This window comes from Canis lupus, chromosome 14 (genome assembly GCF_048164855.1).
Source record: "Canis lupus baileyi chromosome 14, mCanLup2.hap1, whole genome shotgun sequence".
NCBI lineage: Eukaryota > Metazoa > Chordata > Mammalia > Carnivora > Canidae > Canis > Canis lupus.
In genome coordinates, this window is record NC_132851.1 from 54,343,435 (window position 1) to 54,364,216 (window position 20,782).

Consider the following 20,782-nt stretch of genomic DNA (forward strand, 5'->3'; position numbering starts at 1 on the left):
GAAGACAGATGCTCAACTGCTGAGGCGCCCAGGCATCCCAGCATAGAATTTTTCATAGAAATCTCTTATAATTCTTTGTATTTCTGTGGTGTCAATTGTTATTTCTTTTTCATGTCTGATTTTATTTTTTGTGTCCTCTTTTTCCTTTGATGAGTCTGGTTACAGGTTTGTCAATTTTGTTCATCTTTTCCAAAAACCAGCTCTTGATTTCATTGATTTTTTTTCTATATTTTCTTTGAATTTCTACTTCACTTATTTCTTCTCTTTTTATGTAACTTCTCCTAACTTTGGGTTTTGTTTGTTATTCTACTGGTGGTTTCTTGAGGCATAAAGTTAGGTTGTTTGAAACCTTTCATTTCTTGAGGTAGGCATGTGTCACTATAAACTTCCCTCTTAGAACTTCTTTGACTGTTTCCCAAATATTTTGAATCATCATCTTTTCATTTCCACTTGTCTCTATATATTTTTTAATTTCCTTTTTGAGTCCTTCATTAACCCACTGGATGTTTAGTAGCATTGTTTCACCTTCAGATGTTTCTGTTTCTCTGTGATTTTTTTCCTTGTAATTAATTTGTAGTTTTAATGCCACTGTAGTTGTAAAAGATCCCTACTATGATTTCAGTCTCCTTAAATTTATTGAGACTTGTTTTTTAGCCTAACATGTGATTCATCATGGAGAATGTTCTATGTGCACTTGAAAAAAAAGTGTATTCACCGATTTAGGATGAAATGTGCTATATATATGTTTTGAGTCCATCCTGTCTAATGTGTTGTTCAAAGCCACTGTTTCCTGGTTAATTTCCTGTCTGGATGAGTCTTACTTATTGATATAAGTCAGGTGTTAAAGTTTCCTACTGTTATTGTTTTACTGTCAGTTTCTCTCTTTATATGTATTACTATTTATATATTTTGATGTTCCAATGTTAAAATAAAATAAATTTACAATTATTATAACGTCTTGTTGGATTGATCCCTTAATCATTATAAAATATTATCTCTTTTTCAGTCTTTGTTTCGAAATGTATTTTGTCTGATATAACAAATGCTGACCTTTTTTTTTTCCCTTTCATTTGCATGACATATATTTTTCCACCCTTCACTTTTAATCTGTATGTGTCTTTAGATCTGAAGGGAGTCTCTTGTGAGCAGCATATAATTTTTTAATCCATTCTGTCCCCTTATGTCTTTTGATTAGAGCATTTAAACCATTTATATTATTTATTTATTTATTTATTTATTTATTTATTTATTTATTTATTTATTTTTTGTTAGTAGAATCTTTTATATTCAGGGAGAAAAAATCCACCAAAAATCAAAAAAGTTTTCCAACCACACACAGGAAGGGTATGGGTAGTGAGAAGTGTCTGTCCATCCAGTCTCAGCCCCCAGCCCATGTGGTTTGGGCAGCAATAAGGGGTGAAGGATAATGGATCCCAAAATAAAAAAGGGATATGTATATGTATGGGGAAGAGAATGGTGCAAAAGCAGTGGAGAGTGGTAGGGGAAAGTGACAGACCAGGTCAATACTGGAAATACCACAGGTTGGAGGCCACTTTATAACATGGCTTGCTGATCTTACCACTGTAGACACTTTCTTTGTCCATCAGCAGAATTAGTGTCTTAAGAATTGTGGTGATTATGAAGCAGGCATCAACCAGGGGGTCATAGGGCTGCCTTAGTGGGATGGCTGGGGCTGGTGTGAGTCAGGAACCCAGGGCTCTTGAGGCAGTAGGCTAGCTAGGGTGCCCAGATCTTGTTTCTGCCCATGCTATCAAGATGGAGGGGGAACATAAACCATTGCACTCACTAGCTTCTCAGTTCTAGAGAGTTCTAGCAGCTCCTAGCTGTTTGATAGGGTTCTAGAGCTGGTCCATCCTTTTAAACTGGTTCTTTTTGTGTGCTCCAGAGTGGGTAAAACTGCTTGTAGCCTCAGGTACTATCTCTCCCCACTGGCAGTTCAGCATCTGGGGCAGAGGTTCCCTTTGTTACTGTGTCTCCTTGTCTCCATCTCTCTTGCCATTCTCTATGTGGTCTCTCTAGCTTTGTTTTGCAAAAGCCATTGCAAAAGCCATTCAGCCATTTGGTATGTCCATGGAGGGGGTAAGTTGAAAGCTTTCCTGTATCTACATCTTGGACCAGAACTCCCCATGCAAAAAATATTTTATTTTTATTTTTACTATTATCTTTTTTTTTTAGACAGAGAGAGATAGATAGGAGCAGGGGGAGAGGGAGAATCCTAAGAAGGCTAAACCCCCAGCATGGAGCTCTATGTGGGGCTTGATCTCACAACCTGAGCCAAAATCCAGTCGGTGGTTTAATTGACTGAGCCACCCAAGTCCCTACAAAAGTATTTTAATAGATAGCTTTCAAATTTCGACATGAAAAGATCTGAATTTTCACTTCATTAACTTTTCATTTTACATTTTTATCAGAGTGTAACTTTCTATAGCACAGAATTTAATATTGTTTTAAAAAGTAATGTATAGTCATTTTTTGTCAATATTCTATGTGTACTTGAGCAGAAGATATATTCTCTTTTATAGGATATAATATTTGAGCCATCATCTTAAAATCTACTCTAAGGGTAGGCCATTGATGACTTTATGTCCGTATTGTTTGGTTCACAAGACCTGTATTTAACTGTGAGTTAAGTCCCTATTAGTGTGTTTCTGTTTATTTCTTCTTGAACCTCCTGTTTTTGTTGATGATTATTACTATCTTATTTTGAGTAAATATATTCAAAATTCTAATATGTTATTGTGAATGGGGGCTTTCAGAATCTCAAGCTGTCTTACTTGACAAATTTTTTTATCCTGAATTTTTAAGTTCGATATCTAGGATTCAACCTCTAATTTCTCAATGTTTAAATATTTTTCTAGCATTCCTTTGTCCTTTTAGACCTCATTAATCCTTTAATCATAGGTAGGTTTCTTATATACAACACAGAGCTGAATTTTGTGTGGCAATTTGCAAATCTTTTAAACAACTGAATGAAATTCATTTATCTTTATTTATTCTATTTATATAGTTTATCCCAATTCTACCATTTTATCATGTCACATTTATGTTTATGTATGTAAGTATTGTATTTCTTATCTGGTCTAATTCCTTAGCTTTCTTTTTAATTCCTTTTGATGTGTAGATTGATGTTGTTATTATATATTATTTATTTTACATTGTTTCACTTTGTTTTTTTCTTCTAGGTACTTTATGTATTATAGACTTTCTTAGCCCTCTACTATGTATGAATGTTTTTTTTTTCCTGACTTTTCTTTCTCTATTTCACCCTCATATTCCTGTGGATTTTCAAGCCTCTCCTCAATGTCCTTCATTAAATTTAAGTGAGTATATTGTCTCTTAGGTGGTTGTAATTTAGCCATCATTTAAAAAATATTGTGGTATGTTTGTTAAACAGTTTCCTGAGTTTGGTTAATTCTTGTCTTACATTGTTCTGTTTTTTTATACATTTATGTTCTGAGTTTTTGAATTCCTGATTTAAGACATTATTTATATTTGAAAATTCTTGCTGAAGTGTATTTTACTCAGGCTAGAATACTGTGATGTAGTTTTCCCTCAGTCTTATATTTGTGACTGGGGAAAATATTTTTATTATTCAGAATACTTTTTAATTTTCTAGTTTTCTTCTTTTTTCTGAAGCACTGTATGAATGTTGTTTTCCACTTTCCATTCATTTCCTAATTTTATTTCCCTTTGGATGAACTATGACAGTTGTGTGAACTCACAGGTGCAAGTATGGGAGCCTAACAAAGTTTCTTAGTTCAAGACTGCCCTCTTCCATTGGTGTAGTAAATTGCAGTTTATTTATAGTGCTGTTTTACTTGGAGGTGGAGGAGGATAAACTCAACAGGTACCCAAATATCTCCATGTCATAATTCCCAGACCCTATATTACCCTATATGGAAAAAAGAGTTTTTTGATTAAGGCCCTTTGAGATGGGGAGATTATCTTGGTTTATAAGAGTTGATCCAATGTAATTACAATGGTTCCAAGAAGAAAGACACAGTAGAAATCAGAGATAAAAAAGTGATGATGGAAGATTTTTTTTTTAGTGATGCACTCTGAGTTTGAGGAAAGGGGTTGAAAGCTAAGGCCACGAGCAGCCACTAGAAGCTCAAACTGGCAAGAGACAGATTCTCTCCTAAAGCCTCCAGAAGAAAGCAGTCCTATAATACTTTGGACTAATCCCTTGACTTCAGCCTAATGGAAATAATCTCAGACTTCTGCTCTTCAGAACTGTAAGAAAAAAATATTTGTGTATTTTTAAGCCACCAAATTAGATAATTTTTATAGTACCAATACAGAGAAATTAATAAATGGTGTGACTTACAAATATGTAATCTGCTGTGTTTCAGCAGGATAATTTCTTTTCCCATTTTCTTCTTTATCTTTACAACCAAAACTCCAAAAGATGCTTCCTCCTTCCAAGTCATCCCCTATTCCACAGAAGTGGTGCCTTACAACACTGCTCACTTGGGCCCCACAACATTTGACCTTCTTCCTTCTGATTTCTTAAGGATAGAATCAATCTATGTGACATCAGATTTGTTCTCAATATATACCATTGAGAATGGGATTTGTTTTTCTGAGTGAATGTACCTGTGATCCATCATACCTAGGTGTGAGATCTAGAGTTGCTTCTGGTGGACTGGAGTGTTTGTTTTTCATATGGACAGGTAGCTGTTTTTCTTTTTTTTAAGGATTTTATTTATTTATTCATAAGAGACACACAAAGAGAGGCAGAGACACAGGCAGACAGAGAAGCAGGCTCCCTGAAGGGAGCCCAACTCAGGACTCGATCCCAGGACCCCAGGATCATTCCATGAGCTGAAGGCAGACGCTTAACCACTGAGTCACTCAGGCGTCCCAGGTAGTTACTTTTCATATGGACAGTGTTCTCCATCTTGTACTTATGCTAAAGATCTGAGTTATGATATTTTTGGTGGGTGCAGATTTTAATTTAGGTTATTACCATTATGCTGTGATAAATCAGCAATCTAGGGATAATCTACATATTGCTTCATATGAATGAGGAGGATTTTGCTATATTAAGTGAAACTTTGTATATAGATATATGTATAATTTTTCTATAGGTTGCAATTGAAAATGATATACTTGGACCTCCATCAATATATGAAAAGTTCTTTTTGCTTAATACTTTATCAGATAAGAATATTAGTAAGCAATACTACTTTTTTTCCCTTTTTACCACCTACACTTTCTCAGCTGCACATCTTTCACTTTTACATTGCCATGGTGACAATCATTTACCTTCTGTTCTCCAGTAACTTACTTTTTCTTGAGGTTGCTCTAAAATCTAGTTCCTAGAAATTTATATTTGTGTCTTTAGGATTTTATGACTCTTTTTCCATATCAAGTCAAGTTTTGAGTTAGAATGATAGTATTTCGTTATCCATTGGAAAACTATAAGCCTGGCCTTCGAAGGTGACATCTGTACCTAGGATCAAGGTCAAATGAAAAATTGTGTTATTTTTTTTAAGTGATGCCACATTTTAGAAGATTAGTCCCTCTTGTACATGGTTTTTTCTAAACCCTTCATTTTTCTTATCATATCCTCATCTTTCCTTTAGCTCCTATGATTGGTTTTCCGTGTCATGCATTGTTCTTACTGCTTTATTACATGCATTTAATTTTTTAATAATAACCCTATCATCCCAATTGCACATATGAAGAAATTGAAGTACAGAACTAATGAATGTAACCTAGCTACAGAATTGATGACCTTAAGTGAGCACTTCTACCCTGACTCTAAATCACATAATCTATAAGTCCCCCTTTGCCTTTTACACAGACCCCCTCCTCAGAAAGCCTCTTCTTAGATCTCTCCTGCTGTTCCAATCTGTAATGCTTACAATAGAGGCCACAGGACATGGCTATCCTGTAACTCCCTTGCCTTCCCTATACTGCTTTTCCTAATTAGATCCAGAACTAATTATTGACCAGTACCACAGTACACCTGCTGACAGCCTGCTGGTCTGTGCCTGAGTTCCTCAAATACATTTGATTTGTTTCTTAGTTTTCCTGGGCTATATATCCCAAAATTGTTTCCTAAGAAGGAATACATGTCAGGGAAAAGTACTAAGTCCATAATGTTCTAAGAATATCTTTATGATAGCCTATCAATTAATCGATTATTGAGGTGAGAATTATAGGTGAAAATTTGTTTCCTTAGGATTTTTTTAAAGTATTGCTATAGTACCACTCAAGTCAGTTTTCTGTCTTATTTAGATTTAAATCTGCTAAAACCACTTGTTTTTTTTTTTAATATCCCAATAGAATAAAAACTAGACCCAAGAGACTGATATTTGTTTAATAGGAGAGTGTAAACGTTTTTTATTGACCCAAGTAAGATGAACACAGTTCATTAACTTATTCCTCTACAACAGTCTATAGATTAAGTGAACAATAACAGGTAGATGCTACCTGTAGCCATTCCCCAATTCACCATCATTTGCCCCCAGCCACAAAACAAAAATTCATATGTTAAAAAATGTAGACAGCTTCAAATCTTTAAAACAGATCTCTTATCTCCAAATGTCTCCTAGAAATTCTGGAGCATCCTCTGAAAATTACATCAGGTACTCTCTATCATTAACACTATTTCCCCTTTATTTTCTAATTCCCTATCCACCCCCTGCCCCCCAAATAAAGCAATCTTACTCTATCCAGGAGGAAAACATCCACATGATAAAGTCTTATTTTGAAATTTCATGTTTTTAAATAGATATATAGAGATACACTAATTACACTAGAATTTTGCAAAGGAGGAATCATCAGTCTTACAATTATATTGCAATAAATAGAAACGGTTATATTTTCAAACTGTTTCAGAAGGGAATTCCAGTTATAAAGCACATCCAAAATAAACTTCTCTACTGTAAAAGATACACAATAGCCTATTTCTTTGCCTTCTGAGTACCTGAAAATGATAAACCACTCAAATCTTAAAAGTGAAGGGTTGCTCCATTTGTACTGACTACAAGATTTTAATGATGCTGCTGTTTAAGCACTTGTCTCCAATGAAGATATTATGAAGGAAAATAACTCTGGGTAAATTTTCTGAGAGCATTCATTAGTTTTCTTGTGGTTTATTACTTATTCATATGTGTACCATACTTGAGTACTGTTGACAAATCTGTGGAAAGACAGCCTTTTTGTTTCCAGTTTGATGGAATAAAATTCTTTCTTTGCTATAAAAATATACATATCAACAACTGTAATGTTTAAACTATTAGAATACTGCAAAATGCATACATTAAAATGAAATGTCATACATAGTACCTTTTTTGGAACTTCTGTACTTTTTCTAAATAGTATGTTGTTATAAAAACTTTCCATTTCAAAGTAAAAAAATGTTTAGACAATCACTGAAATATAAGTGCTCTTTCAGAAATGCATTACATAAAAAATACACTAATATATTTTAAACAAACACTAAACACAGAACTCATTCACATTTTTTTTAGAAGTGTATTTACCAAACTATCCATCTTCAAAGGTCATATCCTAGCATTTTTTCCCGCAAAGAGACAGTTCTTTGAATAGAGTATCTTAATAAATTGATCACTTAATTTGCCAAAGCATCATGAATTTAGATTATAAATCCTCAAACAACATTTCCTAAATAAAAAATACTGGCTCTAACTTTGAAAATTCTGTCCCCAATTTTACAAGTGGTTCTCCCTCTGAGCAAACTTTTTTCCATATTATAAGCTAAAATACCTTAATCTAGAAAATTATTCTAGTGTTTTTGTGCACTGATAAAAAAAAGGTACATGTTCTAGATTGAATCATAATTTAATGAAAGAATCTCAATTATGCTTTAAACAAACTATTGTTTAAGTAGTAAAGCTTTGTGTTTTGCATGTGGAGAAATCATTTGCCTTAGCAATGATTTTTTAAGATAAAATTGACCTATAACATTAGTTTCAGGTGTACAATATGATTCAATATTTGTAATACTGTGAAATGATCACAGTAAAACTAGTTAATACCCATCACTGCACACTTACAATTTTTTCTTAGAAGAACTTTTAAGTTCTACTCTCAGCAATTTTCAAATGTGTAATAGAGGATTGTTAACTGTAGTCATATGCTTTAAGTTATATCCCCATGAATAATTTATTTTATAACTTTGTATTTTTTAACCCCCTTTACTCATTACCCACTCTCTTCTAGCAACCAGCAATCTCTATGATATACTTACAAGTGTGAGCATTTTGCTTTTTTATTTTTAGATTCTACATATAAGTGAGATATTACAGTATTTTTAGGATCTGACTTCTTTTACTTACCATAATGGCATAAGTTTCATTCATATTTTAACAAATAGATTTCCTTCTTTATATGACTAAGTAGTATTCCATTGTATATATATAGCAAATATCCTTTATCCACTTATCTATCAATGGACACCTAGGTTGCTTCCATCTCTTGACTACTGCTAATAATGCTGTATTGAAAATGGGGGAGCATATAAGTTTTTGAGTTAGTTTTTATTTCCTTCGGATGAATACCCTGAAAGTGTAATTGCTGGATCATATGGTAGTTCATTGATTGATTGATTGATCGATTGTGGAACTTTTATATTGTTTTCCATTGTGGCTGTACCAATATGCATTCCCACCAACAGTGCACAAGTGTTCCTTTTTTTCTACATCCTCTTCAAAACTTGTTATCTGTTTTCTGTTGTCTTTTTGGTAATAGTCATCCTAAAAGGTGTGAGGTACTATTTCACTACAGTTTCGATTTACATTTTCCTAATGATTAGTGATATTGAGCACCTTTTCATGTATCAGTCTTACATGAAAATGTCTTTTCAGGTCTTTTGCTCAATTTTAATTATATTGAGTTATAGGAGTTCCTTACACATTTTGCATATAAATACCTTATCAGATATATAATTTGCAAATCTCTTCTCCATTTAGTAGGTTGCATTTTCATTTTATTGACAGTTTCTTTTGCTCTGAAGAAGCTTTAAAAAAAATAGAAGCTTTTTAGTTTGATGTGATTGTTTTGTTTACTTTTGCTCTTATTTTGTTTGCTTTGATGTCAAATTAAAAAAAAAATAATCACCAATACTGAAGTCAAGGAGCTTAATGCCTGTGTGTTCTTCTAGGAGTTTTAGAGTTTCAGGACTTGTGTTCAGTCTTTAATCCACTTGAGTTAATTTTTGTGTATAATGTCAGAAAGTGGTCAGTTTCATTATTTTACATGTGGCTGTCCAGTTTCCCAACATCATTTATTGAAGAGACTATCTTTTTTGCATTGTATATTCCTGGCTCCTTTGTCATAAGATATATATATGCATATATATATATATGCATGGGTTTATTTCAGGACTCTCTATTCTGCTCCAATACCATATTGTTTTGATTAAGATAGCTTTCTAATGCAGTTTGAGATCAGGGGCATGATCCCTCAGCTTTGTTTTTCTTTCTCAAGATTTCTTTAGCTATTCAGGATCTTTAGTGGGTTCATACAAATTTCAGGATAGCTTATCTTTGTGAAAAATGTCATTAGAGTTTGTATAGGGATTGCACTGAATCTGTGTATTGCTTTGAATTCCATGGAAATTTTAACAGTATTAATTATTACAATCCATGAGTATGGAATATCTTTCAATTTATTTGTATTGTCTTCACTTTCCTTCATCAATGTCTTATAACTTCTGTGTATAGGTCTTTCATCTCTTTGGTTAAATTTATTCCTAAATATCTTATTCTTTTTGATCCAATGTTTTCATAATCTCTCTGATGGATCCATATTAGCATATAGATACACAGATGAGTTATGTAGTATCAATTAGAACATCTCTTATTTCTGATTTTGGGTCCTCTCTTTTTTTCTTGAGGAGCTTAAAGGTTTGTTAATTTTGTTTTATCTTTTCAAAGAACTACTCTTTATTGGGCTTTTCTATTGTTTTTTTTTCATCACTATTTCATTTTGTTCATGATATTTGTTATTTCCTTCCTTCTACTAACTTCAGGATTTAGTGTTCTTTTACTAGTTCCTTGAATTATAAACTTTTTTGAGGTTTTTCTTGTTTCTTGAGGTAAGCATTTACTGCTGCTTTTGCTGAATCCCACAAATTTCAGTGTTTCTAGATTCATTTATCTCATGGTATTTTTTAATTATCTTTTAATTTCTTCTTTGATCCATTTGTTATTTAGTAGCATGATGTTTACTATCCAAATATTTGTGATTTTTCTATTTTTCTTGTAATTGAGTTCTTGTAAAGATGTCTTTATTTTATTTTAGAGAGAGAGAGAGAGAGAGAGAGAGGAAACAGGGGGAAGAGGGATAGAGGGAGAGAGAGGTACCCCAGCTTTGTTTTGGTGTCCATTGCATGGAATCTATTTTTCCTTCCCTTTACTTTCAGTCTGTATGAGTCCTTAGATATGAAGGGAGTCCCCTGTAGGCAGTATATATAGGTCTTGTTATTTTATGCATTCAGCCACTCTATCTTTTGATTGAAGAATTTAATCTCTTTATATTTAAATTAATTATTGATAGATATGTATATTGCCGTTTTGTTGTTTCCTGGCTCTATTTATACTTCAGAATCTTGTTTTTTTCTCTTGCTTGTTTTCTTTGTGACTTGATTTTCTGTATTTACATGCCAAGAATTCCTTCCTTCCCTTTTGTGCTTCTATTATAGTGTTTTGCTTTGTGATCACAATGGAGCTTACATAAACCTACATATAACAGTCTATTTTAAGTCAATAATTGAAGTTTGAACACATTCTAAAGCTCTACATTTTTACCCACCCCCCACACACAGACATTTATGTCATAATTTGCATAATTTTATCTTGGGTATCCCTTAACAATTTATTTGTAGTTCTAGTTATTTTTACTACTTCTTTTAACCTTCAAAGTAGCTTTCAAGTGACTTAACTACCACCTTTACAACATTGAGTTATTCTGAGTTTTACTATATATTCATCTTTGCCAGCGAGATTTATACTTTTATATTTCTTACAAGGCCAGTCTATGGTTGAGGAACTCCTTTAGCTTGTGCTTCTCTGAAAAATTAATTATCTTTTCTTCAATTCTGAAGAACTGTGGAGCATTCTTTGTTGGAAGATTTTTTTCTTTCAGCACTTTGAATGTATTGGTTCATTCTCTTCTCCCCTGAAAAGTTTCTGCTGAAAAATTTGATAATCTTATGGAGGTTCTCTTGTAAATATATAACAAGTTGATTTTCTATCGCTGCTTTTAAGGCTTTCATCCTTAACTTTCATAATTTTGATGTTGATTTCTTTGGGTTTATTATTTTGGAACTCACTGAGTTTCCTGTATCTGGATGACTGTTCCTTCCCCAGTTAGGGAAGTTTTCAACTATTACTTCTTCAAATAGTTTTTCTGCCCCCTTTTCTCTCTCCTTTTGGAACCTATGGAATGTGAATGTTGTCTGCTGGATGTTATCCCACAAATCCTTTAGCTATCCTCATTTTTTGGTCCTTCTCTTTTTCTTTTCTCAAGTTCTGATTGTGTGAGTTCCAGTGGCTTGTCTTTGGGTTAATGGATCTATTTTTCTGATTCATCTATTCTGCTCTTGAACTCCTCTATTGTAGTTTTTCATTTCAGTTATTCTTCAATTCTGTTACTTCTTTTTGGTACTTTTCTATATTTTCTCTTTTTTTAAAGAAGCACTGTGTTCATTGATTTATCTTTCAAGTTCAGTGCGCATCTTTATGACTATTATTTTGAACTCTATCAGGTAAATCATGATCTCTCATCCATTAAGGCTTTTTCTGAGGTTTTATCTTATTCTTTCATTTGGAATATATTCCTCTGTTCCTTCATTTTCCTGACTTTCTATGGGAATGTTCTATGGGAGTGATAACTATTATCACTGAACTATTTCCAAAAAAAAGAGAGAGAGAAAGAGAACTGAATGAGTGCACCATGTGACCCTAATAATTCTCTATTGACATAAAGTGTAATAATCTTTAGAGCTTTCTGCTGATAAATAAAGATCACTTCCCATACAAAGACTCTCACATAAGGAAAGGAATAAGGAAAACATAGAACATTTTTAGCTCTTTTTCTGTGCTTGATGTTTTTCTGTAATTTTATTCTGTGCTATATTTTTCAGATAGCACAGTACATTTGCTCACATACAATACCATAGTACTTTCTTTTGAAGAATAAAGTGTAGACCAGTGTCTTGTTGGGTAGAACTTCCTAGGTAGTACCCTCTTCTTCTCATGAATTGTCTATTGAGGTAACTGTCATGAAAAAAATCATGTTTGGCTGAGCTTGTTGTAGGTTCTAGGTATATAGGAAACATATGTAAAAGTGTTTCATAAATTTCAAAGTGTGATACAAATTTACTTATTAGAAACAATAACTGGAGACAACTTCTCACACCCTCTTTTATGTTACCATTTGCTTTTAAAAACTTTTTCGTGCCCTCTTTCATGCCTAAATTTGAAAAAGCAAAAATTTTGGCATTTTTATGTTTCCATTGAGAATTTTTACAATAAGTAGTGCTTAAAGTGTTCAATAATACGTAACATGATTCTAGCATATTATCCCATGACTCATAGACAAAATTATGACATGAATCATTTAATTCTTCTTAGTCACTGTTCAAAATATTCTGAAATTCTCACTTATATTGATGGTTTAAGTAAATACAGAGAAGTTGAGGAAAGTACCATATTTTAACAATTCTTGTTTCACCAAAAATGTTAATTAGAAAGAATAACCAGAAATGCCAGTATCTTGTAAGTTTCCAACAATTTCATAGGTATGGATAGTATTTATCAAAGATAACCTGTTTTGTAGGGAAAAAAAGGAACAAATCCATGTTGAGGTTCTGTGACCTAATTTATAGACGTTCCATCATTAGCATTATTAATAACAGTCTTGTATTTATATAGTCACAGCATTACTTCATGTTCATTTTAAAGATTTCTCTAAAAGAAAGAAGTCCACCAGTGTACTTCGGGCATTTACAGTATAGCTGAAATAATGTAAAAGTATGATTTCCAGTACACAGTAAGGAGGACATTGTGCTTATAGATGTCAGTATATCCCAGCATTCCAGGGAATGTATTGAGCCTTTTATCAGTCAGGGTTCCCTAAAGAAACAGAAACAATAAAATACAGATAGACAGAGATATGTAGATTTATTTTAGGGAATTGGCTTACGCAATTATGGAGCCTGGTAAATTCAAAATCTATAAGGTCAGGTTGGTAGGATAGAAATTCCAGTAAGATTTGATATTCAAATCTTGCATCACAAATCCACAGAGCAGACCAGCAGGCACGAAATTCAGGCAATCTTTCTAGAATAGTTTTGAGGAGGAATTCCTTCTCTCCCAGGAAACCTCAATTTTGTTTTTACGGCCCTTAAATGAATGAGGCCTACTCATATTACTATGGGAAATTTGCTTTACTTAAAGACAATTGATTATAAATGTTAATCACATTTACAAAATATCTTCACAGAAGCACGTAGACTAGTGTTTGACCAAACAACTGGGCACCATTAGCCTAGCCAAACCAACACATAAAATTAACATCACAAGCCCTAAAACAATAAGTATTTGGCTTTTATTTTGTGATTTTATTTTAATTTCCTAAAGATGTATTTATTTATTTTAGAAAGAAGAGAAAGACAGAGAACATGTTGTAGGGGAAGGATGAGGAGTAGGGGGAGAGGAAGAGAGAGAATCCCAAGCAGGGAGTCTGACTCAGGGCTTGATCCCAAAACCAAAATCAAAAGTCAGAAGCTCAACTGACTAAGCCACCCAGGTGCCCCCTCACTTTTTACTTTGTAATTTTGATTAAGAGATAGTTGGAAGATATTTAGGGACCAAAATAACAGGAAAATAATATATGAAATTTCTTATTTAAAAATACAAATGACGTTGATTAGAGCATAACTTAACTAGTTGTGGGTTATTAACATGCTCTTGATGATGTTTCAAAATAGTTTGAAGTCAATTAATTTGGGTAAGATATGAACCAGATATCCACAGCTAAAGGTAATTCTTTTCTCCCCTCTTATTCATCTTTCCAGGACAGCTTAAATAAGGATTTATGTGCAGTTCATCATATTATAATAGCAAAGAAAAGCATACACACACACACAGAGACATATAGTGATGTGTTATTAATTTATATTTAGATTGTCTTAGCTTAGGCTCCTGTAACAACTTAGCATAGACTGGATGACTTAAAAGCAAACATTTATTTCTCACATTTCTGAAGCCTAAGAAGTCCAAAATCAAGGTATTAGTAGATTTGGTGCTTGGTCAGACCCTCTTCCTGGTTTGCCAACAGAGGCCTTCTTGGTTGATCTTCCTATGACAGAGAAACAGAAAGAGTAAGCCTTTTGGTCTCTTTTTATAAAGGCACTAACCACATCACAGAGGTTCTACCCTCATGACTTGATCTAAACCTATTTCCCAAAGGACCTACCCTCAAATAATCATCACATGGGGATTAGGACTTCAACACAAGCCACATAAATGTTGCTTCCATTTGGCAAAAGTCTTAACAGTTTGATGATATCATGATCCATCTCTTTCTCTATCAAGCTTGTTTTGTTATAAATTTGGTAGATGTCCATGACAATCTTTCTTAGAAGGTGGTGTGTAGGAGACTGTTGCTCCTACCCTTTAGATTCTTAAAAGACACCTTTTTTCTTTAGGAAAGATAAAATTGATAAAAATCCAACCAGAAAGCTGAGCAAAAAAGGGCAGTAACTGCCTTTCATGTGGCACATAATATCCTATTACCTTTTTTCCTCAAATTTCATTTCTATTTTTTGCTCACCTCTCCTTTGTCAACTCTCTTTCACATCCCAGTGGGGATAACAGATAAAATTTAAAATATAAAGACGCATTTGGTTTTCAGTTTTGTTAAATTGAAGATACAGAAATCTTTGTATGATATAGATGTGTCGCTATTTACAGCATGCCAGATTTTGAAAAATTAAATTTATAGCCTAAAGGTCTTTAAAAATATTTCTAATTTCAATTGTTTTTGTAGTGCCTGACCCTGTATTATCAAAGATCATTTGAATAGTTTTACTTTTTCAAACTGTTCAAGATTTTAAGCATGACAATGGAGCAACAGACCTGTGGTACCTCATAAGACTTCTCCTTCTAATTATATTCACTATGGCTGTTTATAGACTTTCAGGAACTTTTCATTACTGAATGATTTTCCATATACAGGCCAGTAAAGTCTCATGCCTTGAGGATTTTTCAAAATTGGTCATACATAAAACGATCCTTTGAAAACCATATAAAATAAGGTCGACAGGTCCCACTGTTTTGCATATGGTAAATTTTTCTAATTACTACTCTTTTATCTGATTTTGGTCAACTGACAATTTTTCACGGTTTTTATTTCGCACTTGTCTACAATTTAATGAGAAAATTGACAAATAATATCATAGTACTATTCTGGTTTAACATGAGCATTAATGTTCTCACTTTCTAGAGTTTTTCTCTGTTAGACTGTCTCCCCCATGAGAATGATATCTTTGTAAATGCTTTTTTATTATAATCTTAATAGATATTTATGAATAATAAACTCATTCTATATTTGGCTTTCTACTTCAGTTTGCTTTTTTAAACTCTAAGTAACTCTTTATATTCTGTTTCTTTCATCTCTTGCTTCATTTTCAGAATATCTATATTCCCCTTTTATAGCAGAGCCTGGTAAGTCATTTCCTTTAGAAGTGGAATTATAATTTAATACTTTTAATATAGCATCTTTTTATAATATCTTTCTAATTTTCTATATTTCAATACTTTTCTTTGTTACATATTATAGAGGCCTTAATTCCCTTAACTTTCTCTAATTGAAGTCAAATTTAATTTCCTCTGGTAGTTAAAAATAATATTCTACTGTGTTAAAACAAAGTAATATCTGGTACAAAGCCTATTTAAAAATTGCAACCAGGCATCCATAATCATAAATTTAATAATGTATTTGGTATAGTAGACTTACCTGCATTTGCCATCCAATATACCTAACTGAATAAAGTATTACAAACAGTTGAACACCAGTCAGTATGGAGTATCTTCTAAAGTTGCTTGTGTTTCTCATGCCATTGTCACACCTAAATAAGAGATAAGAACCACATGTGTATATTCATTATTTTATTTCTTAATTAAGCAACCATTTATCATACGTCAGGCCTTGGCCTGTATTTGGGAGACAAATGAGACATGAAACCAAGCTCTTACCCTCACAATAAAAGGAAGAAAAAAGTCAATTAACCATCAGATACGTGTATTAGGGGGATAAAAGGGTGAAATAATAGGATTGGGGGGGAAAGAAAGTAACAGGGAGTGACTAGGGGACTTCTAAGCAGAGGCATTTACAAAGCTTTTTGATGAAGCAACATTTGAGCTGAGATTTAAATAATAAATAGGAGATAGTCTTACAGGAATGCTTCCCAGACTGAGGAACACCTAGAATTAAGGTCTACACCTAGCAAAAAGTTTGTCATGCTTGATTCTCATAAACAAAACTATGCAGTCGGAGCTTAGAAACTGAAGGAAGATAAGATACAAAACAGTTGTTCTGGTTCTGTCTAACATAATACATTATCTCCTCTAAACAGCAGGTCGTTAAATATTTGGGTATAGGGGACAGACTCCCAGTCAATTCTTCTCTTCTAGTACCAGAATAATGTATTAGTAATTATTGAAGGATGTTTGTTTAACTGAATAATCTTGAAAGAAATTTATAAAATGCTGCCTTCCATGCTGAGAGTTATTTTGCTTTGCACCTGAAGAGTGATACTGCGAGTAGCTGAAATGGCCAGTAGAGTGGAAAAATTCTCAAGTTTGGAAAAGAATAATATTTTCATGGGATGTAGCTCCGGTCAAGTGAAACAAAGATCATGGAAGAATTTTGTACAAAGCCGCAGATCCTGCAGAGGAGAGACCAATACCCGAGATCAGGTAAAAGACAATCTATTACTGAGAAGTGGTCAACAAAGTGGATTGAGAAAAACCATCTCCAATATTACTAAATGCTGCTTTTTTAATAAGTGAACTTGTATCTGGCAACTTAGGAGAAAGAATAGGGAAGAAAAAGATCCCTGAAGTAGAAAGTGACAAAGTGGGACTTGACTCTTACAAATTTTAGCAAATTTAGAAGACTGAAATCATACCAAGTACCTTTTCTGACCACAATAGTATGAACCTGGGAATCAAAAAAAGAGGAAATCTAGAATGTTTACACACATGTGGAAATTAAACAGTTCACCTCTGAACGATCATTGAAGAAGAAATCAAAAGGGAAATCAAAAAACATACTTAAACAAATGAAAGTGGAAATAACACCAAAATTTATGGGATGCTGCAAAAGCAGTTGTGAGAGGGAAGTTTATAGTAACAAATGCAAATATTAAGAAAATATATATTAAATAAACAATCTAACTTTATACCTTGAGGAAGTAGAAAAAGAATAACAAACCAAGCCCAAGGTTAGCAGAAAGAAAGAATGAAGATCAGAGTAGAAATAAACGAAATAGAGAAGAGAAAAAATAATAGAAAATAATAACTAAACTAAGAGTCTGTTAAATTGACAAAACTTTAGCTAGACTAACTTGGAAAAAAAGAAGACTAAAATAAAGAAGATGTCACTGACATACATAGAATCCTAAGAGACTACAAGGAATGTGCCAAAAATTGAATAACCTAGGGGCACTTGAGTGGCTCAGTCAGTTAAGCGTCTGCCTTTGGCTCAGAATATGATCCCAGGGTCCTGGGTTCAAGCCCCGCATCTGCATCCAGCTCCCTGCTCAGTGAGGAGTCTGTTTCTCCTTCTCCCTCTGCCACTCCCCCTGCCTGTGTTCTGTCAAATAAATAATTTAAAAAATTTTTTTGATTAACCTAGAAGCAACAGAAAAACTCCTAGAAACATACAACCTACCAAGACTGAATCATGAAGAAATAGAAAATCTGAACAGAAGAATAATGAGTAGTAAGACTCATTAGTAATCAAAACCTCACAATACAGAAAACCCCAGGACCAGATGGCTTCACTGGTGAATTCTAACAGACATTTAAAGCAGAATTAATGCCAATCCTAATCCAAGTCTTCCGAAAAAAATCGAAATGGGAATATTCCCAAACAAGGCTACCATTACCCAGATACCAAGCTAGATAAGAACATTACAAGATCAGAAAATTATAAATTGATATCCTTGATTAATATAGATACAATTTTATTATTGAATTATAATTAACATACAATGTAATATTACTTTCATGTGTACAACAGTGATTCAATAATTCCCTACATTACACAATACTCACCACAATAAGTGTCGTTACCATCCATCACCATAAGATGTTATTAAATTATTATTGACTACATTCCCAATGCTGTACTTTTCATCCCTGTGACTTATTTTATAACTGGATTTTTATACGTCTTAATCCCTTTCACCTATGTAGACCATACCTCTCCCCCTCTCTCCTCTGGCAACCACCACTTATCTGTATTTAGGTCTATTTTTATTTTTGTTTGTTCATCTGTTTTAATTTCCACGTATAATTGAAATCATGTATTTCTCTTTCTCTGACTTTCATTTAACATAATACCCTCTACATTAGTCCATATTGTTGCAATCAGCAAGATTTCATTTTTTGTGGGTAGTATTCCAGTGTGTGTGTGTGTGTGTGTGTCTGTGTGTGTGATATGTGTGTACAAATACACATACATGCCTACATAGCACATTTTCATGATCTATCTATCTATGAATGGCCACTTAGGCTGCTTCCATATCTTTTCAGATTACTGCTTTTTCTTTTCTTTGGATAAATACCCTGTAATGGAATTACTAGTTCATATATTATTTTTATTTTTATTTTTTGAAGAAACTCCATATTGTTTTCCAGAGTAACCACAGCCAGTCACATTTCTGTTAATGGTGCACAAGCGTTATGTTTTTACCACATCTCACCAATTACCCATTATTAGCATATAGAATTACAATAGATTTCTGTGTATTCATTTCATATCCTGCAACTTTAATGAATATATCTATTACTTAAAATAGCATTTTTGGGTTGATTCTCTTAGGGTATATATATATACATATATATGTATACATATATATGTATATATATATAGTGTCATTTCATCTGCAAATAGTGACAGTTTTACTACTTTCTTACCAATTTGGATTTTTTTGAATTACCTTTCCTGTCTAATTACTGTGGCTAGAATCTCCAATACTATTTTGAATAAAAGTTGTGACAGTGGACATATTTGTCTTGTTCTTGATCTTAGAGGAAAAGATTTCAATTTTTCACATGGAGAATAATGTTAGTTGTAGTTATGCTATATTTGGCCTTTATTATGTTAAGGTATGTTCCCTACCAACCTGTTTTGGTTAATGGATGTTAAATTCTGTCAATGCTCTTTCTGCATCTGTTGAGGGAATCATATGGTTTTACCTGTCATTTTGTTACTGTGGTGTATTGTGCTGAGTGATTTACAGATACTGAACCATCCTTACATTCTTGAAATATATTCCACTTGATGAATGATCCTTTTAATGTATTATTGAATGCAATGTGCTATTTTACTGAGGATTTTGGCATTTACATTCATCAGGAATATTGGTGTGAAGTTTTCTTTTTTGTAGTGTCTTTCCTGCTTTTGGTATCAGGGTAATGCTGTCCTCGTAGAATATTTTTGGAATCTTTTCTTCCTCTTTCAACCTTTTGGGAATAAGTGGAGTATAGGTATTAACTCTTTAAATTGGTAGAATTTTCCTTTGAAGCTATTTATCCCTGGCCTTTTATTTCTTGGAAAAATTTTAATTACAAATTCAATTTTGTTCCTAATAATCAGTGTGCAAATTTTCTATTCTTCCTGGCTCTGTTTTGAACAGTTGTATTCTAAGAATTTTTTAATTTCTTCTAGGTTGTTCAATTTGTCATATAGTTCTTTGTAGTAGTCTCTTATAATCCTTTGTATTCTTGTGGCATTGGTTGTTATGTCTTTCATTTCTGATTTTGAGTCCTCTATCATTTTGAGCCTAGATAACAGTTTATCAATTTTGTTTGTCTTCTCAAATAACCAACTTGGTTACATTGATCTTTTCTGTTGTTGTTTTTTTTTTCTACTAAGTTTCTATTTCATTTATTTCTGCTTTAATCGTTACTTCCTTTTTTTTTTTCTACTAACTTTGGGCTTTATTCTTTTTTTCTAGTTCCTTTAAGTTTAAGGTAGGATAGTTTGAGATTTTTCTTCTTTCTTGAATTAGGCCTATATCACAGTAAGCTTCCATGTTATAAGTGTCTTTCTTGTGTCCCAAAGATTTTGCACCATTGCATTTCCATTTTCATTTGTCTTCATGTTTCTTATTTCCTCTTTGATTTCTTCATTGACTTATTGAATGTTTAGCAGCATATTACTTAACCTTTATATTTTGTGTTTTTTCCAGCTTTTTCCCCAAATCATTGATTGCCACTGGTCAGCAATGTCGTTTGATATGCTTTCAATGTTCATAAATTTATTGAGACTTGTTTTGTAGCTTAACATTTGGTCTATCCTGGAAAATATTCCATGTGCACTTGAAAAAAATGTGTATTTTACTGTTTAGGGTTTGAACAATATGTATGTAACTATCTGTTAAGTCTATATTGTTCAATGTTTCATTCAAAGCCACTGTCTCCTTATTGGTTTTATGTCTGGATTATCTATCCATTGATCTAAGTGGGATATTAAACCTACTATTATT

The 20,782-nt window shown here is 33.0% G+C and overlaps 2 long non-coding RNA genes across 10 annotated transcripts in view; one reads left to right on the forward strand and one right to left on the reverse strand.

Annotated features, from left to right (window-relative positions):
* The window catches only part of LOC140604132 (uncharacterized), a 237,973-nt gene that overhangs the window by 129,999 nt on the left and 87,192 nt on the right, over positions 1-20,782 (forward strand). For 7 of the 8 annotated variants that reach the window (XR_012007159.1, XR_012007154.1, XR_012007158.1 and 4 more), the window contains exon 4: positions 15,696-15,728. The exons of the other annotated variant lie outside the window; for it this stretch is intronic. This is a non-coding gene — a long non-coding RNA (uncharacterized lncRNA). The remainder of the gene's footprint in view (positions 1-15,695; positions 15,729-20,782) is intronic. 8 annotated transcript variants of the gene reach the window in all.
* LOC140604133 (uncharacterized) overlaps positions 1-20,782 on the reverse strand; it is an 80,059-nt gene that overhangs the window by 6,786 nt on the left and 52,491 nt on the right. For both annotated transcript variants that reach the window (XR_012007161.1, XR_012007162.1), the window contains exon 2: positions 16,021-16,132. This is a non-coding gene — a long non-coding RNA (uncharacterized lncRNA). The remainder of the gene's footprint in view (positions 1-16,020; positions 16,133-20,782) is intronic.